We start from the raw sequence: 25937 nt of genomic DNA, 5'->3' as shown, positions 1-25937 counted from the left end.
ATGTGTCATAATCCATTTTGCGCGGGCATTATTATGTAGGTAAATAACTACTTCATTCATACCATATTTAAACGGTTAATTAATTGTCAAGGTTAGTTGTTGACGTGCAATTATTCTTTTAAAATAACTGCCCAATGTTTTAATAATTACAGCGGACGTGTTTAACCCAATGTTTGATATAATTACGTCATGTTAATTTATGGCTACGAATACTAATTAGTTTGATAGATGAAACAACGCAATAGAGCAAATTATGCTAAGTGCATCATGTTTATTCGCTTATGCGAATGTTAAAATTTTTGTATCTGATATAAAGTTTCGTAAAAAATGAATATTGAAGTTAGGTATTACGTTGTGGTATCCACATCATCCATACTAATATTATAAATGCGAAAGTACATACTAATATTATAAATGCGAAAGTAACTCTGTCTGTCTGTCTGTTACTCAATCACGCCTAAACTACTGAAACAATTTTCATGAAATTTGGTATGGAGATATTTTGATACCCCAGAAAGGACATAGGCTACTTTTTATTCGGGTATCGAATTATGCGGGTTTTTCTTTGTGCGCGGGCGAAGCCGCGGGCGGAAACCTAGTATTATATAAAGAGCATATCAATAGAGCATGGTTTAAATACCAATGGACATATCACTAGAATCTTGTTTTTAAGTATTGTTTAACCTAGATAAGGAGGGAACGGGCATGTGGGATCAACTAATATGAAATACAACCATCAATCAAACGCCCACAGAGCGTTTTTTATGTCAAACAAAGGCTTCACCGCCAATGCGTCTCTTTATGGTAAGCACACCCTTAGTACACATCTTTTAATGATTCTATATTCTATGATAGATTGACATAAACATATTTTGTTCATAAGGACGACCCGCTTAATGTGTTGTGGTACAGGCAACTAATAAGGCAAAATTTTGCAAATAGCTTCTTGTGTTTGCCTGTCTGGGATAAATTTGTTATGAGGTATTTGTAATTGCTTGTGAGTGTTGATTACATACATAAATGGGACTTTTATTGACTTATTAATTCTTATATTAAATATTCAAAGGTTAGAAAACAAATGAGGTCTTCAAGGACGTAATAGTTATTAAGATTTTATTAAGTGCGATTTTACCTCTTAAAATTTAACTCGACTTACGAGATATTCGTTTATTTAAAACCTAGAGTACCTGATATTTTATTATTATTAATCTCACGTTTCCTCCACATAAATTCATCGCTGTGAGAAATGTTGATCTCCGTAATGCATTTTTCATGTTCACCATTCTCAGCAAAGTGTAACAACTTCAAATTTTTTTATTTTAGTTGCGATTATATTATGTTTTTAATAAAGTTTATGAAATTTAAGTTAACTTTTGTCTAGTTTTATAATAAGACTAGACAACTCCTTTCCATTGTAAATTCCTATAACCTGCACATCCCGCCATTAAATCCTACACATCATTTCCCAAACTGTCCCCCTTCCTTACTTGACCTTATCATGATATCCTCTCCAGATCATTTATTGAAATCCGGTCAGCATCCTGCCGAAGGCTTTTCCTATCACGACCTCTTGTTCCTGTCATACAACATCCGTCCCCCAAAACTAAAGCCCAAAATCCTGATGCAACGGAACCTGGCGGGTGTGGATAGGGAATTGCTCTGTGCAGATGCCGAAAAAGTAGATTGGCCTAGCATTTTTGATCTACAATCGATTGACGAAAAAGTTGATGTATTAAACTCCTTTTTAATCCAGCTCTATGACAAACATGCTCCATTAAGGCCAGTCAAACTAAAACACTTACCAGCACCATGGCTGACGCAGGAATTAAAAACGGCTCTGAACAGGAAAAATCGAGCAAAGGCGAAACTGAAAGTGGACAACTCGGAGATTAACAAGGAGAGATTTAAATCTATTCGTAACCGCTGTAATACTATGTGTAGGGATGCACAACAACGCTACATTCATAAAAAGATCGAAAACGGCGATCCAACAAAAGTATGGAAATTTCTTAAAACTCTTGGAGTTGGTAAAACATCTCAAAATTCTCTGCCTGTTAACCTTAATATTGACTTATTAAACTGTCATTTTTCAAAAACTTCCTTTGCTCTTGATGCAAACAATAAGAAAAGTACCTTAGATTATCTTTCTACTAAACCAGCTCCAAATTTTCCTCCGTTTTATTTCAAACAATTTACTGTCTGTGATGTTAAGAAGAACATTATGTCTATTTCATCGAAAGCCGTCGGTAATGACAGCATTGGTCGTGATATGATTATTCCAATCCTTGATATTATTGCTCCTGTGTTAACTCATATTCTCAATGTATCCTTATCCTCTCACAAGTTTCCTATGGCCTGGAAAGAAGCATTTGTTATTCCTCTACCTAAAAAAGCCAATCCATCCATGTTTTCCGATTTTCGTCCCATCTGTGTCCTACCCTTCCTTTCTAAAATCCTTGAACGACTTGTCCAACAACAATTATGTTCATTTTTAAATAAACATAACTTGTTTAATCCTTTCCAATCCGGATTCCGTCCCGGTCATAGCACGACTTCTGCTCTAATTAAAATTACTGATGATATTCGTTATGCAATGGATCACAAGCAACTCACTGTACTCACACTGTTAGATTTCAGTAACGCATTTAATACCGTCGATCATGACATATTACTGAGTTTGCTTGGTTCTCTTAACATATCTCCAGCAGTAATTGAATGGTTTCGGAGTTATCTCCAGGGGCGTCGACAGAGGATCAAAATTGACGATCACTTGTCATCATGGTGTAATATCTCTATCGGCGTTCCTCAAGGTAGCGTGTTGTCTCCAATCCTTTTTTCTATTTTTATCAATTCTATTTCAGACAATTTATCTTCTCCCTACCATATGTATGCAGATGACTTGCAGATCTATACTCATGCTTCACTTCCTCAACTTCCAGAAGCTATTGAGCAGGTTAATAACGATTTGGCAAAAATCACTCAGTGGTCTAATAACTTTGGCCTGTTAGTAAACCCAGCAAAAACGCAAACTATAATTATTGGCAGCTCTAAACTGACAAATAAGATAGACTGGAGCATCGTTCCGAAGATAACTCTGGATGGAACTGTGATACCTTTCAGTAACTCTGTCAAAAATCTTGGCATTCATTTTGACACAAACATGACCTGGAAGGTGCAACTTGAAGTTGTGCGTAAGAAGTTGTTTGGCGCTGCAGGATCGATACGCAGGCTGCGCAATTTCCTGCCCATACCTACTAGGATTTCGCTTGCAGAGACCTTACTCTTTCCCATCCTTGACTACGCCGACTCCTGTTACCCCGATTTAACCGAGTTACAACTCGATTCTCTAGACCGCCTTCAAAATCTTTGCATTCGGTTCGTATTTGGTCTCCGGAAATACGACCATGTTTCCGAATTCCGCAAAAAACTTGAATGGCTTCCTATAAGTTTTCGCCGGTATGCTCATATGTTGCATTCGTTATACGGTATTTTGTTTGATCCTAAGACCCCTTCCTATCTTAAAGACAATTTCAAATTCCTCAACGAGCATTCCCTCACTCTCCGTTCCTCCAATCTTTTAACCTTAAGTATTCCTTCTCACCGTTCCAACTTCTTCCATTCCTCCTACACTGTCACCGTTATTAACCTATGGAATTCTTTACCTGAAGAAATAAAACGAGCTCAATCGATTTTTATTTTCAAAAAGAAAGTTAAAAACTATTATTTAACTCTGTCACAGGCTAGGTATTAACTCTGACGATTTATTTATAATATGTGCTTATAAAATATTTATGTATGTATATAATATGTATGTATGTGTGTATGCTTGTATATATTTAAGTATGTATTCTTATATATTATCTAATATGTGTATATATATAATATTATTATTTGTGTATGTATATGATAATGTAAGATGCATATATGTAGGTATAGTATAGTATATATATAATAAAATATTATTCTGGCACTTTTATTTATTTTGCACCACCATGTTATTGACTCATCTATTTTCCTCGTCTTTTCTGGGTTGCCTGGTAGAGATCGCTGCCAGCGATAAGGCCGCCTACTGTACATTGCTATATTATATTTTTTAAGTTTGTAAAATGTATTCTATAAGGTGTACAATAAAGTATTTTTCATTCATTCATTCATTCATTCAGTTAATTCAATTAAAGTTCAGTCCACTTTACCTTTTTTTTAATATTCAGACGAACCGCAATCGCTGGTACAGCCTGAAAATAAGCGCTGCTTTTGTGCATCATTTTGCTGAGGCTGTATATCCGTTTGCCTAATTTTAAGATAAATTTTGTAATGTTTTTGGCTGTGGTTTTTGGTAATAAATTTATTTTCTCTCTCTCTCTCTCTCTTTTTTATGTGACCTAAGTGCTAATGTATAATTTATTTTTAACATTATTTGATGAATGCCCATTTTACTAACCTATCATTATAACATGTTTAATTATTGGACAAAGCTAGTCGTCCGCTAAACGGATGAATAAAATAAATTAGTCGTCCGATTGCCGGATGAATAAAATAATTTAATCGTCCGATAACATCTATTTATCTATATAGTTAGGTTATCGGGGTTTCTTTAGAGAACTGACGCACGTATTATAGGTTTTTTGTGGGGGGAGGAGGAGGGAGGAGGGCACACGTAGGTATTTGATTTTTTTTTTGCGCGTCGACGGAGCCCCGCTTCGCGGGGCTCCTATTTCTGCGTAGTTTTTTTTAAGAAACCTAACCTAACCTAACCTAAACTTGATTTTTTTTTGCGCGTCGACGGAGCCCCGCTTCGCGGGGCTCCTATTTCTGTGTAGTTTTTTTTTAAGAAACCTAACCTAACCTAACCTAAACTTGATTTTTTTTGCGCGTCGACGGAGCCCCGCTTCGCGGGGCTCCTATTTCTGTGTAGTTTTTTTTTTAAGAAACCTAACCTAACCTAACCTAAACTTGATTTTTTTTGCGCGTCGACGGAGCCCCGCTTCGCGGGGCTCCTATTTCTGTTTAGTTTTTTTTTTAAGAAACCTAACCTAACCTAACCTAACCTAAACTTGATTTTTTTGCGCGTCGACGGAGCCCCGCTTCGCGGGGCTCCTATTTCTGTTTAGTTTTTTTTTAAGAAACCTAACCTAACGGCTAACCTAACCTAAACTTGATTATTTTTTTGCGCGTCGACGGAGCCCCGCTTCGCGGGGCTCATATTTCTGTGTAGTTTTTTTTTTAAGAAACCTAACCTAACCTAACCTAACGGCTAACCTAACCTAAACTTGATTTTTTTTTGCGCGTCGACGGAGCCCCGCTTCGCGGGGCTCCTATTTCTGTGTAGTTTTTTTTTTAAGAAACCTAACCTAACCTAACCTAACGGCTAACCTAACCTAAACTTGATTTTTTTTTGCGCGTCGACGGAGCCCCGCTTCGCGGGGCTCCTATTTCTGTGTAGTTTTTTTTTAAGAAACCTAACCTAACCTAACCTAAAGGCTAACCTAACCTAAACCTAACCTAACGAATTAAGGGCGAATATCTCGGCCATTTTTGATTTTAGAGAAAAGTTGTTCCTATAAAACATGCTTATATTAGGGTAATCTTTACGATAAAACAATAATAAAAAGGTGTTATAATGACACCAACTCCATCAAAAATTTTCTAAGTCCTGCGCCCCCTTTGCTTTAGTCCAACCCAACTAGCTTTAGTGTTAAAAGGTTATCTATTAATCCGAATAATCGGACGATTAAATTATTTCATTCATCCGGTAATCGGACGATTAAATTATTTTATTCATCCGGTAATCGGACGACTAATTTATTTTATTCGTCCGTTTAGCGGACGACTAGACACTTCGTTAATTATTATTATCGATACCTTCAGAGATATTGCGAATGCGAATACCTTACTTACAAACTGGTTCGGGAGGTTCACAGGACTGCTATTATAACAACTATTAATATATAAAATACTAGCGGTCCGCCCCGGCTTCGCCCGTGGTACATATTTCGCAATAAAAGGTAGCCTATGTTCTTTCTCAGGGTCTAAAGATTATCTGTGCCAAATTTCATCAAAATCGGTCCAGTAATTTATGCGTGAAAACCATACATACATACATACATACAAATCTTTCCTCTTTATAATAGATATTAGTATAGATTATAATATTGGAAAATGTCAAGTAAAATTAGGGATTATAAGTAAATCCACTTCCATGCGCTTCGTCGCATTTTCTTATAACACGTAACATCTTTCCGTGATAAATAATATAAGACCGAAATATTATTATTGAAATAGAGGTTATAAGGGATGTTCCAGCGGTTTGTACTGTCAAATATTATAGTCTCTTTTACGTCACTCGTGATATGTTACCCCATTACCTTTTATGGACCATATTTCATATCTTAAGACGATGCTTTAGGTTTTGGCCCGTAAAAAACAGTATATACTTTTGTAGGACATGACGTGTCCAGCCTAATGGAAAGCAATACTTTATATCTACAAAGATTTTTTATTAAACATGTAGAGTGTGATTTTCTGCGGAAATATGGAAAACTTTTTAAATATAAACTTTATTAGAAAGATGCTACGCAATGTAGAATACATTCAACTGTTTATTTTAGACGCGAGCACAACGCGAGTGAGTTCAAATAGTTTGCATTCGGTTACTTCACTGCGACATGAAAGACGGATAGGAAAAATAAACACACTTGCATTTGTAATTCTTAAACTGTATCGCATGTCGTCCAACTATAATCCAGCTACAGTCTTCTGATCCATTCGGGTGATATCCGGATAAAAGTAGCTTATTTGGTAATCTCTTTGATATATATTTGTACCCAATTTAATCCATATCCGAATAGCCACTTAACTTTCACGCAGAAATTATAAATGTTACGAAAGTTTCAGGTTTGTAGCAAATAAAATAATGCAGCGGGAGCTATACAAATAAAATTTAAATATAAAGATGATTACAAGTATTTCGCCTCAAATGATTGACTCGTTATAATATTAACCCGACGACGACTTTCCGAACAGTAATTTCAGTGAACGGGCAGACTAACCATTGTACCCGGGAAAAAGTTGTAGTAAAACATATTCTTTAATTTCTAAATCTAAATGTACCTCAAATACAAGAAAATCTTTGAAGCTTTACATTCGCTCCTTCTTGCTAGAATACTTACCAGTTCTATCCCTTTCTAAGTCTTTAACATTTTATGTCACAAAACAACTTATTGTATATTTTATAAAACGTATAATATAAATACAGAGTCGTTGTAACAACTATAAAGACCTGTTGCAATTGACATTAAATTTCAAAAGAATCCTTCCCGCTTTTCCATTGTAGGAAACGTATTGAAGCCATAATAGGCGAAGTAACGGTTTCTTTTATTGTGACCATGCATTGATGTTTAATATAAAAATATTACAATCGCTTTTTCCTCGACACCTCTTGTGGTATATTAGATTCGATCCGCTCTGGTTAAGCCCGGAAGATTAAAGCAATTATTTATACTCGCATACCGCCTGCGGCTTCCCTCGCTCCTCACATTATCTTGTGGTAGCCGTTACTAATAACAACAAACTATTTTACCTGCCCTACGTTTGAATTTTAAATAAAATAAAAAAGTTCAAGCGTGGGCATTTAAAAATGCATCAATATGTAACAGTGGCTTTTCAAGGCTTTGTCAAAGAAAAAAGGCACACAAGGGCATTTTGTCTTCTCTGCACTCCCTGGTGGTAAGCAAGGTGCGCTGCCCAAAGACTATCGCTAGAAAAAGGATGGAGGTTCGTCACGGTGACATAATTTTCTAAGTATACGAGTACTCTTAGTCTTAAATCGTCACAAACAAAATAACCAAATGCTCTTTTATCAAGAATCCCCAGATTAATTCAAAATTTTCTGTCTAAGCTTCTAAATTGTGTTTACCTACAGCTATGTAAAGAAGTTCGTTGACAGGTGTCAACTGTCAAGATAGGTTTATAGACGGACCAATACGGTTTTATCAGGCTATAAAATCCACCTCGGCTACTTTAATGCATTAGGGATTTCTTACATTTTCTTTTATTTTCGGGTTTTGTCGTAGGTGTGTGATGTGTCATGGCAACGTTTTATATCATTTGGTTCTTAAGATATAAAGAACATAAAGCTTATATATATATAGGATTAGTGACTTATAAATAAGTAGAATAGTTCTCAACTTCAAAACATGTTTTATGAAATTTTATTCTTGGCCCGATCCGGACGTTTGACAAATAGCAGTCACGTCAAAATTCAACGGTTTGTGGGAAAATGAATTATTTTGAGCGTAGGAACGAGACCGATGTAGACGATATTTCACATAAAGTGCTTACATCCGAAAAATTTATCTCTACTTCCTTGTTCCGAATCTATTTATACTATGACAAATTTAACATCAAAACAAAACAAAAAGTAACTTCATACCATACGCTTAACTATTGGCTTTCTCTTGAGAACTTTCAAAAGAGAAAACAAATAGATTCTATTGGAAGTGATAATATTAGATATCGCGTAGGCACTAGGTATGGCTGTTACGTATCACGTATCTAGTTTGAAATACATTTCCATTCCTGACAGCGTGTGCTAGACGCATTGTTTGAACGATATTTTTTGTAATATTTGCAGCCAGCTTTAAAAATTTATTGTGAAAGCTCTACAGAGTTTCAATGAAATAATCTCATAACTTGGGCAACTAGAGATAACTTCATTTTCATTGAATTACTAATTAATTTATTTGTGAGAGAATTTCTAAGATAAATATGTTTTATATTTATGGTTTCAAAGTATATTACGTATTGTACCTATATGCGACATAAATGGTATATTGTAGGCAATGTTTTATTCATTGTTTTTAACAATTTAAAATAATTGTATACGAGTTTTCAGTTAAAATATCTCATATACCTAGTCCGAATAAATTCACGATTGTAAAAAAAATGAATTGAAATATATGGCCTGCAAAATGATTTTAATTTTTATAAATCCAACTTCAAAACTGCAGACAATATATGAGGTAAATATTTTGCAGCGCCTGCATAATACTTCACATGCAATGAGCTCCCGCTGTGTCGTTATTATGTTCGTATAAGCTAACAATGTCATGTAAGAGGGCACAGGCATATAGTATGTCGCGATGCTATTGTCAATGAAACATTTTAAAGTTTTGCTCTTTTGTCTGCAATTTATTGTGTTTCGTAGTATTCTTATCATTCAAAAGATAGTCATTAATTAGGTAGACCTTTAGGAAAGAAGTGTACTGATTTGACATTAAATTATATTCATCAAATGTTTTCTAGTCTATCTAGTCTTCATTGTTGTAGTTTTTTTTAATTCCAAAGTAATTCATGCTTACACATGCATCAACACAAGGTACCTATCTACGTCTACACCATACATCAAAATAGACAAGAACTCGATATTATGTTAAAATATAAACCCACATCGAAGGGATGACCCTACAAACCTATTTCACGACAATCTTGTGTCAGGAGCTGAAGCTTCTATCTGATACTGACTCGTTGCTTGATTGATTAATGAACCGGAGAGATCCATAAAAATTATTTTTCCCTTTTTTGGCAATTTACACCGAAAATTGACAGCTTCGGTCATGTTACTTTTTGTTGGCATCGCTCCAAGCGGCGAACTAAAGTATATCTAACATATTGTTATTTTCACCCTACCAAGTTATAATCTAAATTCGATGTCACAATATTCATGTTTATTTGTACGAGCTTTTCTATATTGTATTATTGTAATCTAAGTTAGAAGCTGTTTATACCCTGAATACGGTGGAATTTTCCAGCTTTTCCTCTCAGCTGTGTAATAAATTTTATCCAATATCGAAATATTTATTGAATAAATTCTAATTGTTATAAAAGGAATAAGGTGCGTAGTATCAACTTAAACGATATTTCAGTCGTGAACTGAGAAACTGGATATTTATTTTTGTTATCTATAACTATCTGTCGTGGGCAGTTAGGCTTTTGAGACAGTTTGCATTGCTATTTGGTTCCACGTCGTTGGGATTTATCAAGGTGAAGGTTGAAGAGTGTTGCTAACGTTCCACGCAAAAGTGGCTCCCATAAAACGGTATTTATGGTAAAAGGTAGTCTATTCAAAGCTAAGAATACCTACGTATTTACCGATAAGAATTCGACACGTTCATTTTTATATAAAAACTTTCAACGTTTTTACAAAAGAGGGAAGATAGCGCTGATTATTATTATTTATTATGTGTTATTTACGTAATTCTATTAGATACTTTCTTTTTGCGAATGTTTATCGTCCATATAACTTAAATATTAATTTAACTAGCTTACCACCCGCGGCTTCCGCTTCGCCCGCTTTGTCTAAAACCTAATAAATTATATACTAAAACCTACCTCTTGAATCACTCTATCTATCAAAAAAACCGCATCAAAATCCGTTGCGTAGTTTTAAAGATTTAAGCATACAAAGGGACATAGGGAAATAGGGACAGAGAAAGCGACTTTGTTTTATACTATGTAGTGATAAGGCAATTTTATTTTTATAGATTCTTTGTAATATGAACATAATATATTTTCTATAGGTAGAGATGTAGAAGGTCGCTTCAAGAATTATCGGATTGACTAAAATACTACAAAGAAGCCATTTATACAAATTAACAAGTGTTACTAATTTAGGGAAACGACAAACGTGTTTGCTCTCAATTGAGGACTTTACAACATCAGCGAAACTTCGGGAAATGTAGAGTTAATAATTTAACAATTAGTCAATGTTAATAATTTATGAGTTTAAAATTTCAACAGTTGACGCAAAACACGGACCGATAGGTACGGTGAAGTTCAAAACCACGGAAACTAAAACTTTCAGCCGAAATTCAAAACTTTACCGGTTCGAGTGGTCTTCATTTTTGACAGGAGGGTCTGCGGGCGATTGTTGCGAAAACCGTTTTACAGAACATACTATTTTAGTAGGCGCTATTTGACTTCGAGAAATTAAATTTAATTAATTGAACTTGTTTCAAAGTATTTTTGAAAAGTCAAATTTTACAAATAATAATACGATATAGGTATTCCTTGGTAATTTGGTTAATAGAAACAGATACCTACCTATCCCCAGTGTCGTTACAATATTGTTTAAATTTTAAAATGTACGTGTATTACAAATAATATTTGTATTATCTGGTCATGTTGCTTTAAAATTGTTAAATTAAATAAAGCACAGATAATATCATCATCATCATCATCAATCATCATCATCATCATCATCATCAATCAATATCATCATCATCAATCATCAATATCATCAATCAATCAATACATATAATAAAATTGTAGAAAAGTGATGTCTGTACAATGAAAATATATAAAAAAAACTTAGCAGGTGTTATTATTAAATCGATCCTGAACCCAAAACTGTAGTTAAAAAAATTTTTGTCTGTTTGTCTGTTTGTCTGTATGTTCGTGCACGCTAATCTCAGAAACGGCTTATCCGATTTAGATGCGGTTTTCACTAATATATTGTGGTAAGCTTCACTTAACATTTAGGTCCTTCGCTCATGGAGCTACTCAAAAATGACTGAACTAATCAGTAATTACGATTACAAACCAGTTACAAATTGTATCTCGCATACAACGCTACTCAAGTTATAAGGTTTCAGTCACTTGTCAATGTTTGCTCGTTCATTTTTATCATAAAAAACAAAGAAACTCGGGAAACCAGTAGCGTGGAGACCGACACGACGCGTCGCGCGTGATTTGTTGCTAACGCGTTACTTACTCACCAGTTAGTAACTAGTCGCGTCGTGTGCGAATCTCCATAGAACATATTGTATGGGCTGTGACGCTCAGGCAACTCGTTAGTAATTTGAGTTTGCGACTAGTTCTTTTTGAGTAGCTCCATGAGCGAAGGGCCTTAGTGTTTATTTCATGTCAATCGGTTCATAAATAAAAAAGTTATGACCATTTAAGTAATCACGGCGAACATTTGCTAAGGCATTCTATACATGAATAACTTTATTACGTAAATTATACGCTAAAGTTATTCCTTGACATGTCCAGATGATCATATCGAAAGTACCGTGGGGGGGGTTTAGCTGAGGGGGTAGTAGGGGGGATCAAAGGACCTTTATTTAGATTTTTGCTCATAAGTCTAAAACCTGCACAAATAGCATTATGGTTACTTCTAGGTAAATTTTCTACATAAAATGTCTTTTAAATTATGTCGTAGGTATTATATTTTTAACCCCCAACGCAAAAAGAGGGGTGTTACGTCCGCTATGTGTGTTTGCGTGTCCGTCTGTGCAACCGTAGCTCGCTAACGGGTAAAACGAATTAGATACGTTTTTTTTTTTGTTACATTAGTTGTTCTTAGATATAGTGTATCAAAATCGGTTCATCCATTTATTATATATTGGGGTAAAAGTGGGAATGGAAAAAATGAATGTTGTCAGTTATACCACAGACTAATAATAATATACTACGTATACAAGTTATACCCAAGTGATATATCAAATGAAAATAGACGACCTGTCAGAAGCAATTAGTCAAATTTTATCAAAATCGGTTCATCCATTTATTTTATATAGGGGTAAAAGTAGGAATAAATAAATAAATTTTATCAAATATACTCAAGTGACGTATCTAATGAAAGACATGACGTGTAAAGTACAATAAGACATATTTTATCAAAATTGGTTCATCTATTTATTGGATATAGGTATAAAAGTGAGAATAAAAAAATGAATTTTGTCAAATATACCTAAGTGGCATATCAAATGAAAGGGCATGACATGACGTGAGAAGTATAATGAGGCATAGGTATTTAATCAAAATCGGTTCATCCATTTATTGGATTATAGCGGTAAAAGTGGGAATGAATAATCGAATGTGGTCAAATAATATACTCAAGCGGCATATCAATTGACGTCTGAATTACAATTAGGCATGTTTTATCAAAATCGGTTCATCTGTTTATTACATACATAATATATATAGGGCACCTTAATCCAAATGGAGCACCAAACGAAAGGATATGACGTGTAGGTACATATAGGTACAATTAGACATGGTTTACATCAAAATCGGTTCTGCCATTTACTAGGGGTGAAAGGGAAAAGTTGAAAGTCTGTGAAAGTAGAAGGATATGGGAGCGGGAGGATAGCCATACCCTGGAAATTTTGAACTCTTTTGTACCTAAGTTTTTTAGCTCGGTTTAGTAATAAATTTTACTAACAGTTATTTTGTGTTATTATTTATTTTATTTCTTAACTTTAAAATAATCTGTAAGTACTCATAATTTAGTTGTTTATGGTAGTACGTGTTTCAAGACGTGTTTACTCAATAATTGTGTGTTAAGTAGTAACTACTATGCAGTCACTATTCCACGCGGACGAAGTCGCGGGCACAGCTAGTATCTAATAAGAAAGAAGAGCAAAAGTGCAAGAAAATTGTTTAAAAAAGGAGTTCTGGAAAATTCTTGTTAAACAGTTTCTTATCTTTTTTTAACTCTCAAGGAAGGTAAAGTAGCATCGTAGTGAATAGTTAAACACCTCGTGCTTTAATTAATGTCTACAAAGTTAATAACTACAAAACAGTGTGGGTTTAATTTGGCTGACTTTTAAATTATTGCTGAATTTAAAAAGAGGAAAAGGTTTAATGGGACCCCTGAATGTAATTAAGATGTTTCGGTCATAAAACCCGGGAACATAATGGAATCGGATGTATGTGTATCCTGCATTATGTTGAACAGTGAATATAAATTGAAACAAGATGTGTTTCGTTCATTTTTCAACTTGGGTATTTCTGGTACAGGTTTTAAAAAAATGATCATATACCGTGATTATTATTTTTACAGTCGATACTTTCGTAGCAAGGTCAAAATATCATAGATTGAGAATTGGGTAAATTAATTTCACCTTCTATATCTTTTAAAACTTTTTTATTTGCAAAAATTGTATGAGCCCTGTGATCCTGTTATGTACAAGTCTAGATGTTTTATAAGCAGGCAAGCAGCAATCCCCAAACGGCTTATAAAGTCTGTTAAATGTAATGCTATTAGAACCCTTTTCCGTTGCGCAAAATCCCTAATAATTATCGGCATGTTCATTGTAATTTGTGTCAAGATTTTGTGAGCTCGCTCAGCATAAAACTTCATTGTTTAATTGCTTCGTGGAGATGAGTTCTGGAATTGTATACGAATTGTAATTACTTTTATGTTTCCGTTGTATTATGTATATTGTTGAATGTTTAACATTGAAGAATTTGATGCCACGGGATTAATTGGAAAATAATTAGGACAACACATAAAGCTCTTCAATAAACAAATTACGGTTACTGTTACAATTAATCCGTTAAAATAAATGAAAATTATATGTGAATATGAAACAATTTTATCGTTTCGTTAACTTTTATCATAAAATCAATTAAATAAACGTTTGTCATATACTATCTATATCTAAATTCTAAAACATTTGTAGCAATTGCTGTCCCGAATAATATTTATCAACACGAGCAATCTAAATGGAGACACGGCTACTGTACAAGATATTACTGTATTCTACATAGTTTTTACTCATACAGTTTGAGTATAGAAGATTTTTCCGCCGATCAACAGATAAGAACCAAGTATTCAATGAACAGTCTATCGAACACGACGGCAGCCTATAAATTTACCCAATCACTATGTTATTAAATCAATCAGTAAAAATAGTCAATCAGAAGGCTGCTAATCGCGAGTGACATCACGCACAAAAAGTTCCATCCACAGACTAAAATTGGGGTCGAACGAGGTCGTAATTTCCGCCTTAGAAAATTTGTCGCCTGCGAAAATCAGCCAGCACACCGCTTATGTAGCTAACCCGGAGCTAACCCATTTGAAAATTCACTACTGATCACGTAATCCTATATATTTTGCAATGCTCGCGATATATCTACGTTCAATTTTGACTCTTCACTACATACTTCTATATAAATAGAAAACAAATTTCTTAAAGAGTTAAATGTATAAATTGTAAAGAAGAATATGCTTAATGCTTATATACTTTAATAAGCAAACTATTTCTATAGCTTTTATATTCGTCTAATGTTAGATATTTCTTGTTAAGAAAACAATTGACAATGATTATACGTAACACTATCAGTATTTTTACATTAGAAACAAAACTCACCTATTGAAATTCGAGATCAAAAAATAAATAGATAGAAGCTGAGTGCTGTTTAATGTTTTGTTTTTTTATAGCAAGCGTTTAAAATCGGTCAATTCAATTATATTTATTTGGGTTAGCAAAATCGAGGTCGGGTTAATTTCGTTTTAACAGTCCATACATTTTTCTAGTCATACGAGACTAGTCCTCACAACTCACTCACTCAGTATAGTTAGTAATTTAATCAAATGCATCTTGTACAGGGAACTCAAACATGGAGATAGCTATTGAGACGTGAGAACGTTTACCATTACATGGAAGATTGAATACTAATGGATTTGGTACTACTCAATTTACTCGTAATCAATGATATAGCAAACAATAGAGATATGTTGTTAATTAATTTAAAGTAATAATCTGAGCTTGCTTTAGATGCAAACTAGGTTTTGAAATTGGTTATGAATAAGGATCATCGAGACATTGGTATGATGAGATTAATTGTAACATTGAAAATGCTATTTGGCAATAAAAACACTATATACTGTAAAGTTTATTTAGCGTCGTAAACTGTAAGATTTCAAGGATTAAGTGAAATAATAGGAAAATGTTAATATATAAGGTTTCATTTCTATCTAATTCGTCAAAATTTGATACGTTCCAATGGACGATATCTACTGATTGGCGGCAAATTTCCAATTCGGTTCTCGGGATAACCTTTTACGCAATGTCAAAGCCAAAAGTAAAGCCAGTTATTAATTAAATATAGCTTTGATATATATTTTTACTTTGCACTCCCACCGATATGCCAAATCAAAAAGGCCAGGTGAAAATTAAATTATTACATTAATCACTAATACCACTAGATTAAAATTATATTAATAATGGGGAAAATGTTTAAGTACTTATTTACTTACTTTTAATATAGAAAAATAAAAGATTATTACAACTATCTATTTATCTAGGACGTTCTTTATGAGTTTATTATCATCTATTTATTGTGGTATTCATAAAATTAGAAACACCACCAAAAATATTGTGAGGTAGAGAGGAAACATTCAATCGTCAATCAACGAAAAAATCTTAATAATAACAGTTCATATACATCAAGCTTAATTAAATAGTAATAAGGATAACGCTTGTGCCGAATTGATCTTCGATCAGTGAATGGGTTGAATGAAAGGTGGTGAAAGGGTTAATCATTTTAAGATTCATAATATTATAAGATTAATATTGTATAATAATCTTGTCATAGAACCCTACGTTGTAATAAATAATCAATAATGAAAAAACAGATATACTTTTTTCGAATTATTAAATAATATCAATTCATAAAATATCTCATTTCTCTCTATTTGTATTTTGGATAACCTTGCGTTTATTTGTTTGATAAGTATACATTTCATTTTAATTCTTATTTAATTTTCTTGCCAACTGTAGTACGAGTTATGAAGTAAACACCTTGTCACTTTTTCAAAGGATGTTTCGTTTTACATAATAATTATAATTTCTCTAGAAAATCACGAAGAACCAAAGTTAATTATGCGCCAAAAAATATGTTTGTCGATTTTGTGGATGTTAATGTACCGTTAAATTTATTCACTACTATATTATTATTTTAGTGTAGCTGTGTGTAGGGAGATGAAATTAAAGATAGCGGCCAATTAAATTTTATATTTCTTCTAAATTACACAAAAAATATACTATTTTAATTTATTACTACAATACGTGGGTCGGTGGCGAGAGTTACGGGACAACTGAGGGCGACGCTATGTGACTGTGCGACGCGGCCGAAAATCCTGCGTCAGCACAGCACCTACATTATCATCAAAAGACTTTTAATATTATACTACTATAACTGACATCTCATTTGATTATATTTTCCATTTCAACACGTCTTTATTACGAAAATTCATCTGAAATATAAGCTTCGGTGAAAAAGTAGATCATAATATCAAATTAGGGACAGCTTGTGCCATAATATTACCTAATGTTAACTTTGCTCTCTTTTTTGGCAAAAATAATAAAACAATTTAATTCTCTGATATTACTTAATATTCTTTTTTGATAATTTAATTTATTACTGATTTGTGAGGTTTAGTTTTTTCTTGTTACAAAAACGGATTTGCGGATTAGCTGAATGGTGGTAATGTTTCCATTTTATTCAGATTATAAAAAAGCTTTTAAATTATATAAATAAATAAAATATTAAAATAATATGAATTGGTGAGTTTAATGGTTTACGTATTTTTGCGACATAAGTCGCATTAGTTGGGCACTTCATTGGGATTAATTTAAGTATTTTGTTTAGAATTAGTATTTTATTTAGAATTAATTTTACGACTAAAAGCAAAATACTTTAAAAGCAATAAAATCTGACAATATATGAAACGTCCAGAGTAATTTCAGTTTATAGACTTTAACCGTGCTTTAACCAAATTTCAACTTCAATAATTCAATCAATCCCATTAACCGAAAACATAGCCCTACCATAAGGTACAAAACTTTGAGAGCCCACTTTCAAAGTAACATTATGTAGAACTATAACCAAAGTTATTAAAGTGTTGACATGGAAGTTTCCGTGGCATAAATATCATTATTCAATTTACTTACTCATGTTGTGAAGAAGAATCTATTTACTATGTTAAAAACTATATCTCAATTCCATAACTTCATATTGTTTTCAGATTACATTCTATGGTAAAAGAAGAGTATTGTAAACCAAATAATAAATAAAAGTGGTCAATAACCATTATACGGGAGTTATACAGTGTGTCCGGATATGACATACCGATATTTGAAGGGGCTATTCTCCAGGTATTTTTATCGACAATTCAACCCCTCTACAGTCCCCTACCTCACCCCCCTCAAAATGGCAAACCTATCAATTCGGATAGTTAATTTATGAAAATTGTAATAACTTCGAAAGTGAGTGTCACAAAATACTAAATTTGGTTTTATTTGAACAATAACAAGTTATTCTAGGGACCACTAAACAAATTTAATTGATAAGAGTGATGAAACATACTTTAAAAAATTCGAAAACCATTTTGAGGGGGGTGAGGTAGGGGACTGTAGAGGGGTTGAATTGTCGATAAAAATACCTGGAGAATAGCCCCTTCAAATATCGGTATGTCATGTCCGGACACACTGTATTATAACGAGTTAAGCTTGCTTTGACATGAACTGCTAACTCCGGTAAAAAATTTGTATCTTGTGGCGTGGTAAGGAAAGTCACCAAACCTCAAAAGGTATCAGAATAATAGTGTAACTTGTTAGGACACTTATGTACATTATACACTTTATACGTCACCTTTATTTTAAGACCATTGCTTGCTTTTTTGCTGCAGTATTTTCTTTTCAGAGGACTCTATTTCCTTCGAACATAACAAAATTACGTAATGCAGATACAAGCTAAAATAAACAGACAGGCTGAGAAGACTTTGTATACAATTTTTTGACTGACAAATAAAATAATAGATAGACTGTGTGATTTTTAAATACTTATACAATTTTAATATAAATAAATGCGATCAAAACTTCACGAGTTTTGACGTGGGATGTGTTTGTTTGTGTATTTGTCGCTCATTCAAAATTTTGGCAAATATTTCGTATGCTTTGTAAAACTAACAATCTGTCGGCGTATTCTTTGTACTAATAATAAATGCATAAAAGCAACCTCAAAACCCAATAATAAAATATATTAAAGCTATGTGATATTTAAACGGTAAACTAAAAGCGACAATCGCGACAAAGTCGAACAAACGACTTGGCCAGCTTCCAGCAATGTTGTTTAGTTCATTGGTATTATCTCCACAGTACTGTTTAAAGTTTCTTCAACGCCTTGACTACGTACATTGAAGTGTACCTAATTAGCAGATATCGAATTCATTTAAAGCTATTGTCATTTATTTTATATGATTATTTGTATCAAAATTACCAATTATTTATTTAATTAACCTCAATGGTGATGTTAATTAGATAAACGAGTGAAATAATTCAATCGGAGAAACGTTAATTATTGCTGTTAAGAATCAAATCGTTTAAGGTTGATCGATAAAATTAAAGGCTTAAGTTAAAGAGGGTGTGGATGCGAAGAGTATGCTTCAATGCGAATTGGGTCCTCACATTGATAAATATTTTAATCGTTTTGTAATTTTGTATATATTTTTTCCTTTGATGGCTAAATCAGATGGTCTGTTCCTGATGGTGTCATCAGTGGTCGTGAGTACACGTATTTTAAATTTACTAGTTTAGTCTCGGAAAAGAAGAATGGAACCTTTCTTGTTAACTGAATGTAGAACCCAATCACCAACTGGCAAACCAAATTAAAGATTGTATTGTTACAAGTAAATTCTATATTACTGCACTCCTAGAAAATAAAACGGAGAAAGTTTTTCCCTTGTTTTTCCAATAAAGTTATATTTTGTTCTGAAAGTTTATTTCAATTTTGACTCATTTCAAAGTAATTCGAGCTTGATTTAACGTGATTTAACCCTAATTGAACTCTTGAAAAGAATACGTGGAATCCAAAGAAGTAGTTTAGTATTTTCTACAATTGACATTCGTTGTTATTTTGAATTAAATAAAGCATAAATTAATGCAGAAGAGAAAAGAGAAGAAAAGCAAACATTCTTGAAATGTAATTTATGAGAGGTTATTAAAGAATTCCATATTAAAATGACGGCAGTATCTTCTCTCTTAACAAACTGGAGTTCTGCCAATATTCTTCACACTTGTTTTATCAAGTATGACCTATTATATGTATATACTTTATCACAATGAACTCTGGCTGCCGTGTAAGTTTGAGAATGGTGCGAATACCTACAAAGTTTAGGATACGAAATATGGAATATCTATAAAGTATTCTGCTCTTTAGTGGTGTAAATTTAAATTTAGCAAAGAACAAAGTTTGCTAGACAGTTCATGATTAAAACTTTTTTTTCTAACCAACGTAAATACGTACTAACCCCTGAATTTGTAAACGAGTGTTTAATCCTTATCCTACTAATATTATAAATGCAACGGGACAATTTGATGTTAATTTTATGAGTTTTATTGCTGGAGATAGTTACAAGGCTCCTTTATGATGCGGTGAAACATCTCATCATTTAAACGACTTTAAAACTGTCTCGTTGTATGGTTTATTATTTTTACGTATCAAACCCTACATACCTTCCACGGTAAAGTTATGTGGAAAAACATTACTTGTAAAGTACCTACTTAATTAAATATTCATATCATTCTATCTTTAGACATTGGTGTTCTTAATCTTCCTAGCAACCCTTAACTATGCTAATCCTAATTGATACTATTGTTAAATTCTTGAAAGTGTAATCTCCTAAAAATCCTTAAACAATACAAAGCGTGTCTATTCTTCTCGAGAGGCTTAAAGATTTTGTAATATTTCAATATCATTTATTTATTAGAGCGTGATATCAATTTATTTAAATCAATCTGGTTTGTTCTACGTGAAAATAGAGTAAGAATAGATATGAAATGTTATTTATTATTATTTATATAACATTCATACGTATCATTTTTAGATCCGAAATTATTTAAAATGATGCCCATTTGGAAATAAAAGTAATAAGTAAATAAAATCCGTGTCCATTTCTATGACACAAAAACGACTGAACGAATTTTAATGTCATTTAGCACTTCGAGAGCTTACGTGTAGGTCATGTAATAAATATTTAGTTCAAATGGAGGCTAGACAGGCAGATCGTCTTGAAGCCGTAAATATTCGTAGGGTCAAACATGCTTTCTTACTATCTTAGTGTTTTCTTTTGTGTTTTTCACGAGTATATTAATACTCGTCTAAAACCAATAAACATTGAAATATATAATATATTGAAATCTTTTAACTTTAAAAAATAAACACAAAACCCAGGAGCTAAACAATTTACATTTAATTATCTATGTAAGTATATATTTAAAATTATATATGTACGTATGCATGGACGTATAAAAAAAGACGGACGCCGTATTACGAACAAACAACGTGAAGCCACCGTAGTAAGCTAGCGATCGTGTAAAGACAATGAACACGCACACACTCTCACCATAGTAAGCTAGTCAGCCGCCATTACGTCGTGAACTACCGACTGATTAACTGCGTCACTATTTCACAAAAAATATTTAAAATGCCGTCTTGCGTGGTTAAATGGTGTCGCAACAGTATTTTAAATAACAAAACACAGGGGATTACATTCCACAGGGAAGCAAGTTATTTCTTTTATGTTTTAATGACAAAATTATTACGGCAAAATTTATAGAAAAAAATAAAGCCGCCATTGTCATCAGGACAGCTGTTGCCATTATTTCAAAATTTCATTCTCCCAAAAGTCGGGGAGTTGATGTAAAGTTAATTAATTTTAAAATTACGATAAAATAATTTGATACAAAATGCAAATTTGTTTTTGCATTTTCTTTTCACAAAAACATGTATACTATGCTAACCCTTATATAACAACCAGCCAATTATTAATACTCTTTACGACATCTGTTATAAGATAGTTAATTTGAAAATTTCAAGTACAGTAGAACCTCGATAACTTAAACCTCGATAACATAAAAACCTCTGTAACTTCAAAAAATTATATGTTCCCTTCCCATCAGAGCCCAAAACCTCTTTAACTTAAAATACGCAACCTCTATAACTTAAATAAATAATCTCTGTATTGGCCCTCAGTAACTTAAAGAAATGTTTCCACAACCTCTATAACATAAAATTATTTGTCAATGAGTCATTTTGAAAGAGTGTCAAAACAAAAGGTTTCGGTATTTATTGCTTGCACGTGGTTACTATGTATTGTTGACGTATACAATACATTACCTATTGTTTGCTTTATCGAAATTCTTCAAAGCTTTGCGGCGGATAGCTTTATGACAACGACTTACTTGCATCATAAGTTTTTGATAGTTGTCCTGGAAACATCTCTTTACTTACTGTGTGATAAAACTGGCTTAAAATGAGTCTAAAAAGAAAACTAACAACCCTCACCTACGCTGATAAATTAAAAGCTATAGAAGCAGTGAAAAATGGATAGACCCTTGATAACTTAAAACCTCTATAACTTAAAATATTTTGTGTTTCCCTTGGACTTTAACTTATCGAGGTTCTACTGTATATGTATACTGAAATCATATGAAGCATGTTTCCTATTTGTTTGGTTATAAACTGACATTTTATTTATTTTATTTTATTTATTTTATTTTATTTATTTTATTTATTTTATTTTATTTATTTAAATAATAATTAAGGAGACATTACCTCTCCAATATTGGTTGAACAGGTTTTCATACATTTTCCTTTGGTTTCACGTCCAGTGGTTGATTTGTCAAAGTTAAATAGTAATTGTATTTATGCATAGGTTCTAATAGTTAGAGTTCACATAAAAAGTATATCAAATTTAAAAATAAAAATACTAAAGTGTGGGGTAATTTTATTGCATCTGGCAATCAACCTGACAAACACACATGGATGTGTCGCCGCCATTACTAGGCTTCACTCAATGTTTAGGCGATACTCCGTCCGTCTTTTTTTATACGTCCATGTACGTATATTTATCTGCCATTTAGTTTCTATAACGGTGCATTCACATTAAACGAGCGTATGCTCATTCTAACCCCACTGTCAAATTATTTTTGTGTAAACTGGCTCTTTCGTTTTTCTTAAACCGTTCAAAAAGATTATTTGCAATGTTCTAATAATAAACAACGATGAATACGATTTTTCGTATACACTAAAAGATCACGAAAGAATGCTCTTGCACTAGCTCTAGCTCTATGCTCCTTTGATCAAAATGCACCGTAACACAAGCGAAAAGCTTAGTACCTACTTACGGGATCAGATCTTGCCGTGTGTGAAATGTCCTGAAATATTTATTTATTTAACATTTATTTGTTTAAAAAGATTATAATAATTAATAGAACACATTTAAATCCACTCAATAGTCTTTAATTTCAAAATTTAATTAAAACAGTTCTTAATTTTCCACTAAACTCAGAGATCTATTCATAATGCGCGATATAAATGAAATACACTACCAAGATTTATTATTTCCATTGTATATTAATGAAAGCACATCTGCGGTATCATAAAAAGCCCTCTAAAGATAGTAATTAATTCGATGTCATTTGCATTGACTCGCTACTGTTTAATTAAAAAATATTATATCCGAGAAATGGTTAATAAGCTATAATCACTTGAATTCAAATATTTTAATGAAAATTTGGATATTTTCAGTATTTCTGAAATCTGAGTTTGTCAGGTATAAATTAAAACTGATGAACAAGAATTCCATCATGGAAAGACGATGGTGGAGAAAATTTCATCGTGGAAGAAGATATGGTAATTAGTGAAATATTTTTCCACATGCATTTAAATTATTACATTGAAATCAAGGAATAAGAGGAAATATTTTTATCCGTACAAGTAATATTTTTATTGCTTCAGACTATATTTATGATTCATTAACATAATATTATTGTGTTAGGAGAATTAAAATAATATTTGCTGATTTTGTCAGATATAATAATATATTTGTCATCTAAGGTCATAACTATAGGACAAATATGGAGAATAATAATAGCCCAATAAGTAATTAAGTAGTCTGAATTTTCTTTGTAGTTCGTATAAAATGTAGTAGATAAAAAAAGTATTAAAAAACTAACAGCACAGATTAAAAAGATAATATTATAACGATATAAATATACATTATGTTTCAGTTTACACAGATGACGTATTTCAGCCCTTTTTGAGTAGGGAAAATCGTGCATAGGATATGTACAGTGCCCTCGGGGAAAAGGGACGTACGTTGTGTCAAACTTTTATCGAGTAAATCACTGAAACTCTACAGTACGTTGTTTCGTTGGTGAATTATCTGTTTATACTTATATACCAAACTTGATTATTTATTTTTAGTATTCATCAATATACTATTAACAGGAGTTTACAAGGAACAGTAATTTTTAGTTTAGCTACGACAAAGCCGTGGTAGAGCTTCAAATATTTATTTTATAAAAAATAATATGTATCAATGGACATTTAATATGAAAATAAATTAATAAATGTGTATAAAAATAGATATATACTTTATTTAATTTTACCTGCTACGTTTCATTATTTGAAATCCTTAACTTACGCATAAATTAAATCTTATTTTTTGCCGCGTTTCCCTCATCCGCTCTTTACGATTTCTTTTTAACTAAATCGCAATCATAACACGATGAAGAATGAGAATCTTGTTTTAAGGTCCTATTACAATATTGAAATAAGGAACGTCGTGTCGAGTGAAGGTAACGAGCGTATTTTTCCCAAAATCGTATTATACTCACGAAATTACAGTATTTTCCGTCACATTACGAACCGTGTGATACGTACGACATGTCATTATAATAATGGAGTAAATAATTAGGTATGTTCTTCACTCATATTATAGCAGAAAAATATGTAAACAAACAAAATTTAAAGTTAAAACTAGAAGTTTACGTATACCAAAGAAAATTAGTCAAACTTAGGCGAGCGCAAAAAATATAATGTCGGTAGTTATAGTCTTTTATTTTTTAATTATCTCATCTTTATTTCCATTTTAATTAAAATCTTAGCTGTAAGAAAACATATTTTATTTAATCGAAAAACAAAAGAGTGTAGAAACCGCTTTACAATTTTCTCCTTTCTTGAGATTTTTTTATAATCTGAAATCATTTCGTTTGTATTTTCAACAATTTACGTGTTGAAATTGAAATCACACTAAATAAAAATACATGAAAAAATAACCAATTTTTTTAATAAGCAACAAGTGGTTTTCTTTAACAATGTGTCTTCACGGAGAAAATCTCACGGTACGAAGGTACGCGTCATTTATCACAATCACAAAGTTCAATAACAATCGGATAATAGATACTCCCCGAATAAAAATAGCTCTTCTTTGATAAAATAAAATAAATAAACTATATGAAAGACAAGTGACATGAGATTAAAGTGAGATTAGATAAGATGTAAATTTTGTTTAAATATTTCAGTCAAAAAATAAATAAATACGAGATGTTCAAAATAGAATGCACAGCCCAGCTATTTATTGGGAAGTATCCTTTCAAGTTCAAGTGCATTTACGTTTGCGCAAAACATACAAACAGAGAAGAATCTCAAATGTGCCGTCTAGCCATTGGCGGGTGCGGCATGTACCCGCGACAGCAGTTTCTCTCCGACTTTACGCGATCACGGCTGCAAACACTGGCTGCTTGCAAATGTTGCGCGCTGTCGTAGCAAATTAAAAAAAAAATAAACTTACAATAATATCTGTGGCGCATAATTAATGGCGGGAAAACAATTAATTTTCACATTTTCTTATATTATCGAGTAGTAAACTTTTTGAAATTAGTACTTAATAAAGTTTAGTGTTGTTCAAATTTGCATAGTTTTAAAGTTTAAGTATTGATAATAGTATTTCATGCGTGTAAAATGTTATTGTTTTATTAATTAAAATTAAATGTTGAATTTTAAAATGAATTAGTTGCTTATGTTTGTATAAGAAGATATATTATAGTGTTCACACCCAAGGGTAAGTTGCTTTCATTTATTTAAATACATATTATATTCAGAAATAAATCACTTATAATTATGATGAACTTTTAAATGTTGTCTACTTCGGTAAGATTTACTTTTAAAGTACATATTATTATAATGGTAGAGCCGGATACGCGCGAGTCGTAAAAAATAAGCCGAATGCCTTTAGGTATATGAAGAATGCTGAAAATTCATTTTAATTATGCCGAAATATATGCATTAATAAAATAAGA

The 25937-nt window shown here is 32.4% G+C and overlaps 1 protein-coding gene and 1 long non-coding RNA gene across 3 annotated transcripts in view; one reads left to right on the top strand and one right to left on the bottom strand.

Moving 5' to 3' along the window:
• LOC149485333 (uncharacterized) overlaps nucleotides 1-25937 on the bottom strand; it is a 316030-nt gene that overhangs the window by 104017 nt on the left and 186076 nt on the right. The gene's annotated exons all lie outside the window — the stretch shown is intronic.
• The window catches only part of LOC149485340 (tachykinin-like peptides receptor 99D), a 56712-nt gene continuing 56132 nt past the window's right edge, over nucleotides 25358-25937 (top strand). For both annotated transcript variants that reach the window (XM_089700194.1, XM_089700192.1), the window contains exon 1: nucleotides 25358-25699. The gene's annotated coding sequence lies outside the window, so the exon portion shown is untranslated. The remainder of the gene's footprint in view (nucleotides 25700-25937) is intronic.

Source organism: Colias philodice, chromosome 10 (assembly GCF_061535455.1).
Source record: "Colias philodice isolate Cphi_HAF_F1 chromosome 10, ilColPhil1 Martin Lab GWU primary, whole genome shotgun sequence".
Classification (NCBI taxonomy): domain Eukaryota; kingdom Metazoa; phylum Arthropoda; class Insecta; order Lepidoptera; family Pieridae; genus Colias; species Colias philodice.
This window is presented reverse-complemented; position numbering and strand designations above follow the sequence as displayed.